This window comes from Peromyscus californicus, unplaced genomic scaffold (assembly GCF_007827085.1).
Source record: "Peromyscus californicus insignis strain IS unplaced genomic scaffold, ASM782708v3 Scaffold_10__1_contigs__length_136768540, whole genome shotgun sequence".
Taxonomy (NCBI): Eukaryota; Metazoa; Chordata; class Mammalia; order Rodentia; family Cricetidae; genus Peromyscus; species Peromyscus californicus.
In genome coordinates this window covers 50,261,822-50,276,043 of record NW_026294391.1, presented here as the reverse complement: position 1 = coordinate 50,276,043, position 14,222 = coordinate 50,261,822, and the positions used below count along the sequence as shown (strand labels likewise).

Below are 14,222 nucleotides of genomic sequence, written 5' to 3'. Positions count from 1 at the left end.
CTTCTTTCTCTTCTCCTTCCTTGTCTCACTTTCCCGCTGCCCTGCCAATATTTCCAAAAATCTCCCGAATAAACTACTCAACCTTGGATGTTTGTATCAGCTCCTACTTCCAGGAGAACTCAAGCTCAGACATCCTCCAATATTGATCCATTTTATTAAACCTCGTTCTCTTCCCTTGCTGAATGGAAGAGAACTTTCCAGCCACGTGTGTCTAGCCTGCCGCTCTTGGGGCACATGCTACCAAGGATAGCCCAGCACAAAAGTTGCATAAATGTATTTAAACACTGTAAGATTTTTTTGGGGGCAATTCGATTGTATGGTTCTTCAGCATAAACTTTGTACATGTCAACATTACATCACGTTAGCAAAAATATTGGACATGCCTGCTAGGCCCTTCCATATAACCAAGGCATTTGGTACAAAGTGTATTTAAGTTTTAAAAATCCCTTTGGACCTTAAGGACCCTTCTCAGATCTTTGAATTTATCATACTGGATATTTGCTCCGGTACTGGAATCATACCTGAGTCATGGCAAGTGGATTAGTCATTTTTCTGTTGTTATGATAAAACACCATGACCAAGGCAACTTATAGAAGGAAGGATTTATTTGGGCTTGAGGTTCCAGAGGGCTAAAGTCTATCATGGTGTGGAAGTGTGGTTGCAGGTGACAGTCATAGTGGTCAGAGCAGGAAACTGAGAGCTCACACACTCGACTACAAGCACAAAGCAGAGAGAATGAGGTGTAAGTGGCATGAGGCTTTTGACATCAAAGCTTGTCCCTTCCTCTAGCAAGGCTGTACCCCTCCCCCCAAGACAGCGCTACCAACTGAGGACCAAGTGTTCAAATGCCCAAGAGTATGGACACACTTCTCATCAAAACCACCACAGCAGGCTTTTGCTTAGTAAATGTATTTTCTGATAAGTTAAATATCAGTAGGGAGATATTTTAAATATATTAGGAGAGACCCTAATTTGGACTCTTGTTGCTCTTACAGAGGACCCAGGTTCAATGCCCAGCAGCCACATGGTGACTCACAACCATTTGTGACTCCAGTTCCAGGGGATCCGATGCCCTCTTTTGGCCTCTGCAGGCATCAGGCAGTCACATGGTGCACAGATATACATGTAGGCAAAATGCCCATAGATATAAAACAAAAAGTTTAAAATGCAAAGGAATGTGAATCACAAATAGGGATTCTTTTATCAATGATATGTTTTAAGATTTTATAAAAATTATCTGTAATACGATGTTGGAAAGATAGCTCACACTACTTCTAGAGGACTGAAATCCTTTTCCCAGCATGCCCACAGGAAGGCCTAACAACTTCCTGTAACTCCTGCTCCAAGGAGATCTGACCCCTCTGACCTCTGCACCATTCACTCCCGTGGATATGCCTCCCCCACATACACATAGTTAAAAATAATATCTTGAAAAAATTTGCTGCAGCCGGGTGGTGGTGGCACACACCTTTAATCCCAGCAGAAGCAGGTGAAGCAGGCGAATTTCTGAGTTCGAGGCCAGCCTGGTCTACAGCGTAAGTTCCAGAACAGCTAGGGCTACACAGAGAAATCCTGTCTTGAAAAAAACAAAAACAAAAACAAAAACATGAAAGAAAAAAGCTTTCAAGTTTTACTTTTGCTACTGGGTTACATAGGGCCATTTTCATGCAAGTAGAATATTTTGAACATGCCCCCACCCACGCCCTGCTATTATTCCTTTTCTTGCCCCCCACACTTGCACTTCTACATTCATGTGTCTGTACACGATTTTATGTATCCATACAAAATCTCAAACCCTCAAATGGCAGACAAGGACTCACTATGTAGCCCAGGCTGGCTTCTCTCTCCCAAATGCTGGACTTACAGGCCTGGGTCACCTCGTCTGGCTGCAATCTCTTTTTAAACTTTAAATCATAGATTTGAAATGAGAGCTGATGTCCTTTAAGGTTGAGAGGATTTTAGAAATCTATGAAGGCATTAAAAAAATAATTGAAAGATTTGGGCATTTAAAGTGTGAGGTCTAGAACTGGCCAGCATCCGGTGTTCTGAATGATCTCTGAATAACCTGCTAAACTTTCACACAGGTGTCGATAAGCACATAGTATTTCACCAACACAAGTACCATATAAATTGGAGGATGCTTGTATTTCCTTTTGGTTAGAATTTTTCAAGAGTTGTTCAGCATGTCAAGAAATCTCTATAGCATGGGCAGTAGTGCTTTTGTGATCAGAATTGCCACTGAGGCCCACCTGTATCAGCCTGCATCGTTAGCTATCACTTACAGTGACGCTATGGATAAAGCATCAGAATACTTTATTATGTTTCCTGGTGTTGCTGTGCTGTGCTGAAGGTTTGCACTGTGAAAATGCATGGTATTTTATTAGACCTTTATTTCTCCTTTCTACTAAGCATTATACCACTTATTACAACTGTGTGCAGAGGTATACGGTATCACCTGTACATTTCAGTTTAAGCTAGTAGAGGAGGCTCCTAACTGCATTGTGAAGAGATTGTCAGATCTGAGACTGCTGTTCTAAATAACTAATCGTTAGCATATGATAATACTTTTTCCTGTCCCAAAGCACTTAGTCTGTCTGCCTACTATGTGACACGAGAGTGATTATCATATTCACGCGGCTTCAAGACTAAAAAGATTGTTCAACCCTGCCTTAGTCTCGACCATCTGTGGTCTACAATAACAATTTCATCCATTTTCTTGATAACAATGCTGACAGCTTGGTCATTTGTTCTCTGGAATATTTGATGCCCTCTTAGAAAAGAACATAATCAAAAAGGCCAGTGAATCAAATCTTGAAGGGAGTTTCACAATGAAGTGAAGCCAAGTTACCTGGAGTTTAGAATTTTCCCTCGAGGAACTTGGAAGCATTAACAAGCACACCTATTTAGTGTTATGCTATATACAACACACTGGCAATAAACGCCTCAGTAGGAAAATAAGCAGTTAGTGTGATGCATACGGTAACAAAAAATAAATATATAGTTTGGGCTGGATTCAAATATGAACCTACAGATCATGTTGTCAACACAGTCAAAAAGAAAAAAAAGTATCATCAGTAAGAAAACCTGTAATAGACGTGCAGCAAGGCTGACCTTTGGCAAGACGGCGGAGTAGCTGGGGTTTGTTTCCAGCACTTCCATCTTTCTCTGGTGCCCTTTACCCCTCGCAACTGCAAGCCAGGGGCCCTCAGTCAACATGGAATTAGCAGGTGGTTTCGAGATGAGAGGCAGAGATAGGAGAATGGCCTAGAAACTTGCAGGATGGCAAGCCTATAATACACAGCTTCAGAAATAAGAGAGAGCCTCCCTCCAAAACAAGATAGGAAATAACTGACTCCTGAATAGTCGTCACACAAACATCATAGACAGACAGACAGACAGACAGACAAACAGACACAGACACACACACACACACTAAAACAAACAAAACCTCCAACATGAGTTCTTGTTTGGGGAGACAAATTTCTAAACCACTTGCCTTTCTCATTAATCAAAGCAAAAACACCGAAGACTCATTAGAGGCAATTGAGGCCAGTTGCTCTGGCAGTCAGCCTCATCACACAATTTCTGACTATTTTGGGGAGCCCTCCAGTTAATTCTGAGTTACTAAAAGGCATGATCGGGCCAGAACAATGAGAAGTCTGAGGTTATTTTTTAAATAACAAATTTAACTGAAAGTATATAATGAAGATTAAGTAATTAACAAGACGATTCTAGAGTAAGCTTTATACTGTTTTAGGAGTTTATTTTAAAACAGAAGAAGAATGCCAGATGTGGTAGTGCATGCCTATAATCTCAGTCATCACAAGGGTGAGGCCAGAGGATTGCTGAGTGTTTGTGGTGGGTGAGTGTGGGCTACATAGTGACTCACAGGCCACCCTAGGCTACATAGCAAGAGACTACCTCAAAGAGAATCAGAATGGTTGCATTTAAATGCAAATGACCTTTAAACATTGCTTTTGGAACAGACTTTAAACCATCAAGAGATTGTATTGGTGATTTGTCTCTGTGCTGTGGCAAAATACCTGAGAAACACAACTGAAGGAAAGAAAGGTTCATTTTGATTCACAGTACCAGGGATCCGGTCTATTGTAGCAGGGACAGGCGATGCCTGCTCACAACTGCATCTACAGTCAGGAAGCAGAGAGCAATGGATGCTAATGCTCATCTAGCTTTCTCTTTTGCGTGCAGTTCAGAACCCCAGCCCATGGAACGCTGCCACCTACAGTTAAGGTGGGACGCCCTACTCAACTGGCATAAACTAGAGAATCCTCCATCAGCCCGCCCAAAGATTTGTCTCCTACATGATTCTGGATTGCGTCAACTTGGCAGCCAAGATGAACTATCACAGAAATTGTATTTATTTATTTTTATAAAGATGCTTGATGTCTGTCTTTTGCTGTTTTGTTGCGAGACAAGGTTTCTCTGTGTAGCCCTGGCTGTCCTGCAACTCACTCTGTAGACCAGGCTGGCCTTGAACTCAGAGATCCTCCTGCCTCTGCCTCTTGAGTGCTAGGATTAAAGGTATGTACCACCATGCCCAGCTTATTTTTTCTCTTTATTTTTATTGGGGTGGAGGAGACGGAGTCTCTCTATGTAGCCTTGACTGACCTTGAACTCATCCTTTGGGCCAGGCTGGCTTTGAACTCATAGAGATTCCCTTCTTTTGTCTATAGAGTTCTAGAATTAAAGACAGGTATCACCGTACCTGGCCTCTGATTTTATTTTTAATATTTTATTTATTTTATTTTTGTGTATGGGTGTTTTGCCTGCATGCAAATATGTGTACAATGTATGTGCAGTGCCCACGGAGGCTGAAAGAGGGTGGCAGAATTCCTGGGAGTGGAGTTATAGTGCTTCCATATGGGTGCTGGGAATCAAACCTGGGTCCCATGGAAGAGATTTTATCCACCAAACCATCTTTCTAGTCCCTTATTTTACTTTGTATAATTCAATTGTGTGGTCCTTGAGCATCAACTTTCTTTTTACAACAGTTACTTGACAAACTTTTCTTTCAAATAAACTTTAGTTAGCTCAGGCCAAATAGTCAGAAAAATGTAAACCAGAGAAGAATAAGGGTTACTCTGTGTAAACAGGTTGTTACTGGCTAGATAGGCAGACTCTTGATTAACACTTTTTGTGATCTTCCTAGGCTGGCCACAGCCCTAAGTTGTGCACAGGTTAGTAGCAGCACAGGCTTCTACTTCATCATCTGCACAGTGCAAAGGCAGACCAGCTGATCTCCAGCTTCCTTCCCAGCTCTAAAATGCCAGAAGTCGATTGTATTGCAGGTCCACCCTTCTCTGTATTAGAAGACTCAAAATAACCTACCTAGAGTTTTCCTTGAGAGTAATGGTTTTACTTTAATAATTATAGATAGGAATAGTGTAGAAAATGTTTCAGTTTTTTTTCTTTCCCCTTAGGAAACATTTTGTGGGTAAATATTCACCAGGTAGATAAAGCCCAGAATAGCCATAAATTGACAACCTCTTGGGGGAATACAAGGGTTAAGGAATTGAGAGTTGGTTCCGGAAAGCAGAGAATATTCAGTGCAAGCCGCATTTGTCTCTGCCTCCCCAGATATCTAGAATGTGTCTGTTGGGAACAAGAGTCATTTCCAGTTACTGTATTCAGTGCTATCAGAAGTGATAACTCTTAGGCAATTTGTGACATGAAATGAGAGTGTTCCTAGGGCTGACTATTCCCATTCATGCTAATTTGAGGTGGATGCACATTGTGGTCCATAGGTAGCACTTTGAGGATCAGAGTACTTTAATAGTCGTGCTGATGAAATGAGGTTTTTAAAATGCAAATTATTTGCACAATGAACTCCCTTTTGGCTAAAGAGGTAGTGCACTTTCTGGACATTGCCCAACAGATTATAAATGTATCATTAAAAATGGTTCAACTACACTTTCTTGATAAAACACTCTCTAGCCTAGGACACTTTGTGACCACTCCCCTAGCAGTTTCTCAAGAGAGTGACAGCTTTGACGGGGGACTTGGGCTCTGAAGGTGCACAGGGGGGTCACTTCAGCTGCTTGACGATCTCATTCCCTTTCTGTGACTCTGCTTTCCTGTCTTAGTGCATTTTCTGTTGCTATGACAAAACACCCAAATCTAGGTAAATTAGAAAGAATGGAAGTTTAATCTGCCTACACTTCTGGAGGCTGGAAAGTCCAAGAACGTGGTGCTGGCATCGATTCAGCATCTGGTGTGCTGTCAGAAGACTGTGGAAGGTGAAAGGATAGTGGAGATGTGTGCCTGAGGAAGAGGCAAAACGTGGACCATAACAGCTCACTCTCCGGGTAACTAATGCAGTTCTTCAAAAATGAGATCTCACTCCCGTCAGAATCAATCCAGAGGACTGACCGGCAGATATGGACTCACACACACAACCTGGCTAGGTAGTTTGCCCTGGGTGGGTGGGAAGAAGCTAAGGGCCAGCACTGGCACTTTGTGGCACCTGGCATTCGGGCGCCATTATGGTGAGCATATGAAGGGGAGGGAGAGAGAGAGGCAGAGAGGTTCATGTCCTGTGGAGAGAGGTGAATCTGAGGAACAGGCTGATGTGGGAGGCCCAATTGCCATCTGGGGCCCTATCTGGGTCCGTGATCCTGCCGCAGCTGTGGTCTGTGTTGATGTCCATGGCTCCTGTTACCACTGAAGGCTGTGAAGATGCCCGTTGCTTGGGCCTCCACATGTGGGCACATTGGTGCCCAAGGGCCATGCCACAGCAGGGGCCATCCTGATTTGAGTGGCCTGGGCTACCACTTGGGGCCATGGAGATGTCCAGGTTTGAGCTGTGGCCCTACCACAGCCAGGATTTGTGTTGATATCCAAGGTGCCTGTTGCCATCGAGGATTAGCTGGGTGCCCAGGGTCTGGGTCCCCACCTGGGGCCATTTTGGTGTCCAAGGGCCATCCTGCAGCCAGGGTGATGCCAATCTGAGTGGCCTGTGCTGCTAACTGGGACCATGGTGGCATCTGGACCTAGGCTGCTGCTGAGGACCATGTCTGGGTCTGTGGTCCTACTGTAGCTGTGGTCTGTGTTGATGTCCATGGCCTGTGTTACCACCAAAGGCTGCACAGATGTCCCTGCTCTGGGCTACCACCTGTGGCCATGTTGTTGACCAAGGGATATGCCATAACCGGGGCCATGCCAATCTGAGTGGACTGCACTGCCACCTGTGGCCAGGGTGTCAACCAGGCCTGAGCTGCTGCTGGGGGCCACGTCTGGGTCTATGGTCCTGCTGCAGCCAGGGTCTGTGTCGATGTCAATGGTTCTTGTTACCACTGAAGGTTGTGTAGATGTCCGGGATATGGGCCAACACTGGAGGCCATATTGATCTCTGAGGGTCATCCTGCCACGGAGGTCATACAGATTGGGGTGGACAGCATTGCCACCTAGGATGATGGTGGTGTCTGGGCCCAGGCTATAGCCAGGGGCCATGTCTGGGTCCTCAGGCCCTACTGCAGCCAGCATCTGTGCTAATATCCATGGCTTCTGGTCCTATTGAAGGCCAAGCAGATGCATGAGGTCTGGGATGCCACCTGGGGTCATGTTGTTGTTCTAGGGCCATCTTGTAACTAGGGTGATGCAAATCTGAGAGGCCACCTGGGGCCATGGTGACATCAGGCCCAGGCTGCTGCTGAGAGCCATGTCTGGGTCCATAATCCTACCACAGCTGATATGTTGATGCCCATGGCCTGTGTTCCCACAAAAGGCCACAAAGATGCATGACTTCCAGTCACCACCTGTGACCATGTTGGGGTCCAAGGGACATGCAGGTGCCGGGGCCATGCCAAGCCCGGGCTGCTGCTGAGGGCCATGTCTGGGTCCATGGCCCCACCGCAGCCAGGGTCCATGAGATGTCCATGGCTCAGGTTACCACTGAAGGCAGTATAGATGCCCGGGGTCTGGGACACCTGAGGCCATGTTGGTGCCCGAAGATCATGCTCCCATCAGGGCCATGCAGCTCGGGTGGCCTGTGCTGCCACCTGGGGCCATGCTGATGTCCAGGCCCAAACTGTGGCTAGGGGCTACGTCTGGGTTTGTGGCCCTACTACAAACAGGGTCTGTGTCTCCTGTTGCCATCAGGGGCCCTGCACTTTGTTGGAGTCTCTACTTTCACCTGGGACCTTGTTGGATGGAGTCTGGGGACACACTGCTGCCGCTGGGCCCATGCCAATCTGAGAGGCATACACTGCCATCAGGGTCCATGGTGACATCCGTGGCCCAAGCTGCTGCTGCTGGCCATGTCTGGGTCCATGGTTTTGCCACAGCTGGGGTCTGTGTTGATGTCTATTGCCTGTGTTACCACAGGGGCCCTATGATCCATGTGTTGAACCATGAGTTGAAGTATAGGGGCCTTGCTGAGCTGGCCCTACCACTCACTAGCCTGTGGAGAGCTGTGCCCCACCCCCTTCACCAGAGAGCTGACTCCATCCCTGGCTGGCCCTGGGATAATGGACCCCTATGACCCAAGTATGAGAAAGCTGGCCTCTCCCCTACTAGGAGAATTGGCCCCCCATACTTGGGAAAGATGGCACCATCCCTCACCATGGCTGTGAGAGAGCTGGCACCACCCTTCATCTGCGGGGAGTGGTCCCAGTGGCTCCAACTGACCAACTCAGCAGCTACCCAGGTACATACCCAGGGCTTTGAGCTGGCACACCCCAACACCTACCCCATCTATGACCTGCTGGAGTATGTGAAGGGACTGGTCCTGAAGAGCCATGGCCACATGGTCTACACAACTCAGTGGAATGTCCAGAGAATTTCTGTGCGGGTCCAGTGTTGATGGTGTGCTGGAGGTCAGAGGCCTTGAACCTGACCAACAACACAGTATACAATGAACATTAGCAAGGAAAGCTGTGTGGACAAAAGGGTGTACTGCATGATACACAGCAGTTCCCAATGCCACTAAGACGAATGAAGATGGAGAGACAAAGATGGAGGAGCAAAGTGTTTGCTTCTTTGTTTTTCTCTTTGGTTTGGTTTGCTTGCTCGTTTTTTGATTGAAATTGATATTATTTGTATTTTATTTTTTATGCTTTTTCTTCTTTTTTATCTTTATCTTATTTTTATTATTTATTTGTTAGTTTTCTTTGGGGGGAACACTACAAGGGTGAGGGGTGGATTTGGAGGAACTGGGAGGTGGATGGGATTGGGGTGAGTGATGTAAAATTCCCAAAGAATCCATAAAACGAAAGAAAACCTATCACCTCTCAGCATTTGTTATACTGGGGACTACATTTCAGCATGAGTTTTGAAGGGGACAGGCTCCAGCAAATCTATAGCATTCCCTTGGCAAGATGGCAGGAATCTGGAAGGATATTCTAAATATATCTAAAGGCTGTATTTATGTGGTCACTGTGGAATATATGTATATTTTCAAGGAAGGACTAATGAAAATAATATACCAGAGAGCCTAAGATACAGTTATAAATTAGTACCATCATGCATATGAAGTGTGCATAGTAGCTAAATTCAGAATTTATTCCAGAAAACTGAAGGAATTTATCATTCTCTGGAATATGGGGGATGTCATAGGCTAAATAATGTCCCTCCTCCATCTTAATCTATTTTGTGTTGTTGTAATAAAATACATTTGGCTGGTGTCTTAAGGTTTCTATTGCTGTGAAGAGACACCATGAACACAGCAACTCTTATAAAGGAAAACATTTAGTTGGGGCTGGCTTATAGTTCAGAGGTTTAGTCCATTATCATCATGGTGGGAAGCATGGCAGCATGGAGGCAGACTGTAGTGGAATATTGGTTGAAGATGTGTTATATTTGTTTATGCTCTGGAACATTTGTTTAATGATACAAAGATGTGTTGCATTCTTTTATGTTGCGTTTGTTTGACTCTGTGAAGCTGTGTTGCTTTGCCTGATAGGTCTAATAAAGAGCTGAACAGTCAATAGCTAGGCAGGGAAAGGATGGGCAGGGCTGCCAGACAGAGAGAATAAATAGAAGGAGAAATCTGGGAGGAAAGGAAGAAAGAGCAAGAGATCAAGGAGAGGAGGACACTAGGGGCCAGCTACCCAGCCACACAGCCACACAGCCACACAGCCAGCCATGGAGTAAGAGTGAAAGGAAGTTATAGAGAATAGAGAAAGAAAAAAGCCCAGAGGCAAAAGGTAGATGGGATAATTTAAGTTAAGGAAAGCTGGCTAGAAATAAGCCAAGCTAAGGTGGACATTCATAAGTAAGAATAAGACTCCGTGTATTTATTTGGGAGCTGGGTGGTGGGCCCCCCAAAGACCAAGGAGCCAAAAGAGGAAAATAAACACCAACTACACCAGACACGGTGCTGGAGAAGAAGCTGAGAGTTCTGTATCTGGATAGGCAGGCAGCAGGAAGAGAACTGACTTGAGCTTATATGAGACCTCAAATTCTCCCCACTCCTACAGTGACACACTTCCTCCAACAAGGCCACACCTATTCAAACACATGAGCCTATGGGGGCCATACCTATTCAAATCACTACAGGTGGATAATGTATAAAGAATGGAAATTTATTCCTTATAGTTCCCCAGAGACTGAAAAGTCCAAGATTAAAGCCCTGGCATCTGGTTACTGGTGAAAGCCTTTACATTGATCCTCCATTACTGTGGACCTGAGACAAGGCTGAAATGTCATGACAGAGAATAACAGCTCACATCACGGCATCTTGGAAGCAGAGAGTCTGAATGAGGTACCCAAGATGAGCTATAGCACCTAAGACACATCTCTAATGATCTGTATCTTCCATCCAGGGCTCACCTCCTGGTTACCATGCTTTCCCAATAATGCCATGTAGTGGGTAGCCATTCCAGCTTTGATCTGGAAGTTCCAACCCCCATTGAGACTTCGGCAACTGTTATGCCTACAAGGCGGGGCCAAGGGAGGCGCCTGGAGACCCGAGATCTGGATGAGCGAGCGCGCTCTCTGTTCTGGGACCCTGGACAGTGGAGGTGGGCCAAGCAGAGCTCCAGAGAACACCGCTGGACTGCGATACACCTTCCCCAGGCCCCGCCTCCTATCTATCCCTTCATTTGTAAGTTACGCCATTAAATAAATCTCCTTTTAACTTCATGGAGTGGCCTTAATAATTTCACCAATAATGCCATCAAGCTATTAATACATCTATCAATTGATCCACTGATGAAGGCAGAGTTTATAGCTGTGTCAATGATTGGACTTACCAACCTAGGGACCAAATCGTCAACATTTGAGCCTTTGGGGAGACAGTTCTTAGGCAAACTATATCTTGCTGCATCCTCACATGGTAGAAGGTGGAAGGGCTTGAAGAGAGACAGTGTACTGATGTGGAAGAAGCGCAGAAGAAAGGACACTCACTTCCCCTTTCGTGACGATAGTATTAGTCCATTCACAAGTGGAGGTACGGACCCCCGCGAGCCCACACTTTGCAGTGTCATTGTACTGAAGATTAAATTTCTAACCCATGAACTGGTGTGGGGGGTGTGGGGGGACATTCAGACCATAGCAATTCTCCCAGACATCCATTTTCTAATGTCACAAACCTGTAAATAAATGTATTCTCTTAAAATGATAGATGCCGGGCATGGTGGTGCACGCCTTTAATTCCAGTACTCCGGGAGGCAGAAGCAAGTGGATCTCTGTGAGTTCGAGGCCAGTCTGGTACACATAGTGAGTTCCAGGACAGCCAGGACTACACAGAGAAATCCTGTCTTGAACACCCCGCAAAAAAAGATGTTAAGAGACCTTGCAGATATTAGTAAGTTGATGGGAAGATTTTCCTGGGTTATGTGGATGGACTCAAAGTCCTTACAAAGAGGGAGACAGGATAGTGAGGATGAGAGGACATGTGACATTGGGGGTAGCTGTTGGAGTGATGCAGGGCTGAAAGACAAGAAGTCTGCAGTCTTAAGGTTCTGTTGCTTTCTTCAGCAGCATTTGATGGAAGAGCTTTTAGACATTTGTCATAGATAAAAGTAAACCAGGAACTACCAGATTGCTTTTTTTTTTTTCCGAGACAGGGTTTCTCTGTGTAACAGTTCTAGTTGTCCTGGAACTTGTCTGCAGACCAGGCTGACCTCGAACTCACAACCTGCCTGCCTCTGTCTCCCGAGTGCTGGGATTAAAGATGTGTGCCACCACCACCTGGCTCAGCTTGCTTTTTATTTTTTTTTATATTGTAAACCACGTACCAAGTTTCTGTCCGAAATTGTGTAGAATAAGTTAAATATAATTTCATTCTATTAAACAATATGATTGTATTTCTTATGCATAGTTATATAGAAATAAAGTTTAAAAGTAGAAACAAAAACAAATAAACAAAGAGAAGAAAAAAAGCCTGAAGTCATAAAGGTTAACTCTCCCAGTGTTGGTTAGTTTTTTTGTCAACTTGACACAAGCTAGAACCATCTGAGAGGAGACAATCTCAGCTGAGAAAATGCCTCCATCAGATTGGCCTATAGGCAAGCCTGTGAGGCATTTCCTTGATTGAGTATTGAAATAGAAGAGCCCAGCCCATTGTGGGTGGTGTCATCCTTGGGCAGGTGGTCCTGGGGTCTATTAAGAAAGCAGGCTGGGTAAGCCATGGGGAGCAGGTCAGTAAGCAGCACTCCTCTATGGCCTCTGCATCAGCTTGTGCCTCCAGGTTCCTGCCTTGAGTTCCTGCCCTGACTTCCCACAGTGATGTAGTGTGACCTGAGAATTATAAGCTGAAATAAACCCTTCTCTTCCCAATTTGCTTTTGGTCATGGTGTTTTATCACAGCAATAGAAACCCTAACTGAGACATTCCCCTAGAGCTTCTAGACTGAATACCATCCTTCCTATTCCTTGATCTATTTTTAAGGTTTACTTTAGTTTTACTTAACAGTAATTGTGTGCATTGTAGGTACAGTGTGATGTTTTGATATATGTATGCATCATGAAATGATCAAATCAGATATTTAACATTTTTTCTAGTTAAAACTTTCAAAATCTTCTCTTTTATCTATTTTGACCTCCTCCATTTCTGACCTGGGCTAGTTCACAACCTCTTTAGGAAACCTGGTGGTCCCCCACTCCCAGGAGGTCACTTTAGGGATGCTAAACACTCGATCAGCATAATGTACTGCAGCCTAGAACTTCTTGACTCAAGTGATCTTCTTGCCTCCCAAGTAGCTGGGATTCTAGGCATGTGCCACCATGCCTGGCCCCTTTAGCTCTTTTGAAATGTAAAATGCATTATTATTAGCTATACCCACTGTGGTATGCAGTAGAATATCAGAAGATAGCTCCATTATGGTAATTGACCCTTTGTACCAACTGACCATTTTCCCTTTGAATTTAGGTATTCTGACTTCGAAACTGTGAGATAATAAATGTCTTGCTTTAAGCCACGGAGTTTGTGGTAATGTGTTGTAACAGCTGTCAGAAGCCAACACACGAGGAGTAAACAGTGATTCCAACTCAATAGGCATGACTTGGTGAACCATTGTGGATAATGACTGCTAGAAGTGTTCAAAGTGTCAACCACCTTAAAGACTTTCCTGCTGTTGCCGGAAGTGATCCTAGGAATGGGGACTCAGTGGTGAGCAAATGGTCATGGGCTCTTCCAATATGGAGCTTATCGGCAGGAAAGAAAGACTGGCATTAAGCCAAAAATATCTTCCCTTGAAGGGCTCGATGTGCCAGAGAGGAGGCATGTACAGTGCGATGGAAGGAATTAGGAGACTCAAATCAAGTAGATGGTTGGGAGAGGTCCCTGAGGATGTGATGGTGAATTCTAAGGATGAGTAGGGCTTAGCTATTTCATGATTGAAGGTGGAAAGAGTATTTCTGACAGAAGAAAGATCATGGCCAAAGGCTGCAGGTGGGAAAAACATTGTATTTAATTCACACTTAATATGAATCCAGTATTGTTAGAGCAGACAAAAAAAGAGCTAGAGTTGTACAAATAGGGAGTGGAACACAGTGACGAGACCAAACAAGGTCTTACGGTCTACCAAAGGAGAGTGACATGATGAGATGCAGAAACATTTATAAAAATCACTCAGGCCACAATGGATGAAAGAATAGGTTGGAAGCAGGAGGGGATGTAGGGGGAGCCAAGTATAATTGAAGTAGCCAGATGAGAAGTAATTGTAGCCATTAACAGGATAAAGACATTAGTGATAAAGAGAAGCAGAGGATTCAAGAGATGGAGAGGATATAGAATTGGCATGTACAGCTTGAGGGAATCAG

The 14,222-nt window shown here is 44.8% G+C and overlaps 1 long non-coding RNA gene across 4 annotated transcripts in view; it reads left to right on the top strand.

The window, feature by feature from the left end:
• The window catches only part of LOC128107074 (uncharacterized), a 70,976-nt gene extending 59,876 nt beyond the window's left edge, over positions 1 to 11,100 (top strand). For all 4 annotated transcript variants that reach the window (XR_008216946.1, XR_008216948.1, XR_008216945.1 and 1 more), the window contains exon 10: positions 4,210 to 11,100. This is a non-coding gene — a long non-coding RNA (uncharacterized LOC128107074). The remainder of the gene's footprint in view (positions 1 to 4,209) is intronic.
• Positions 11,101 to 14,222: the final 3,122 nt, after the last annotated feature.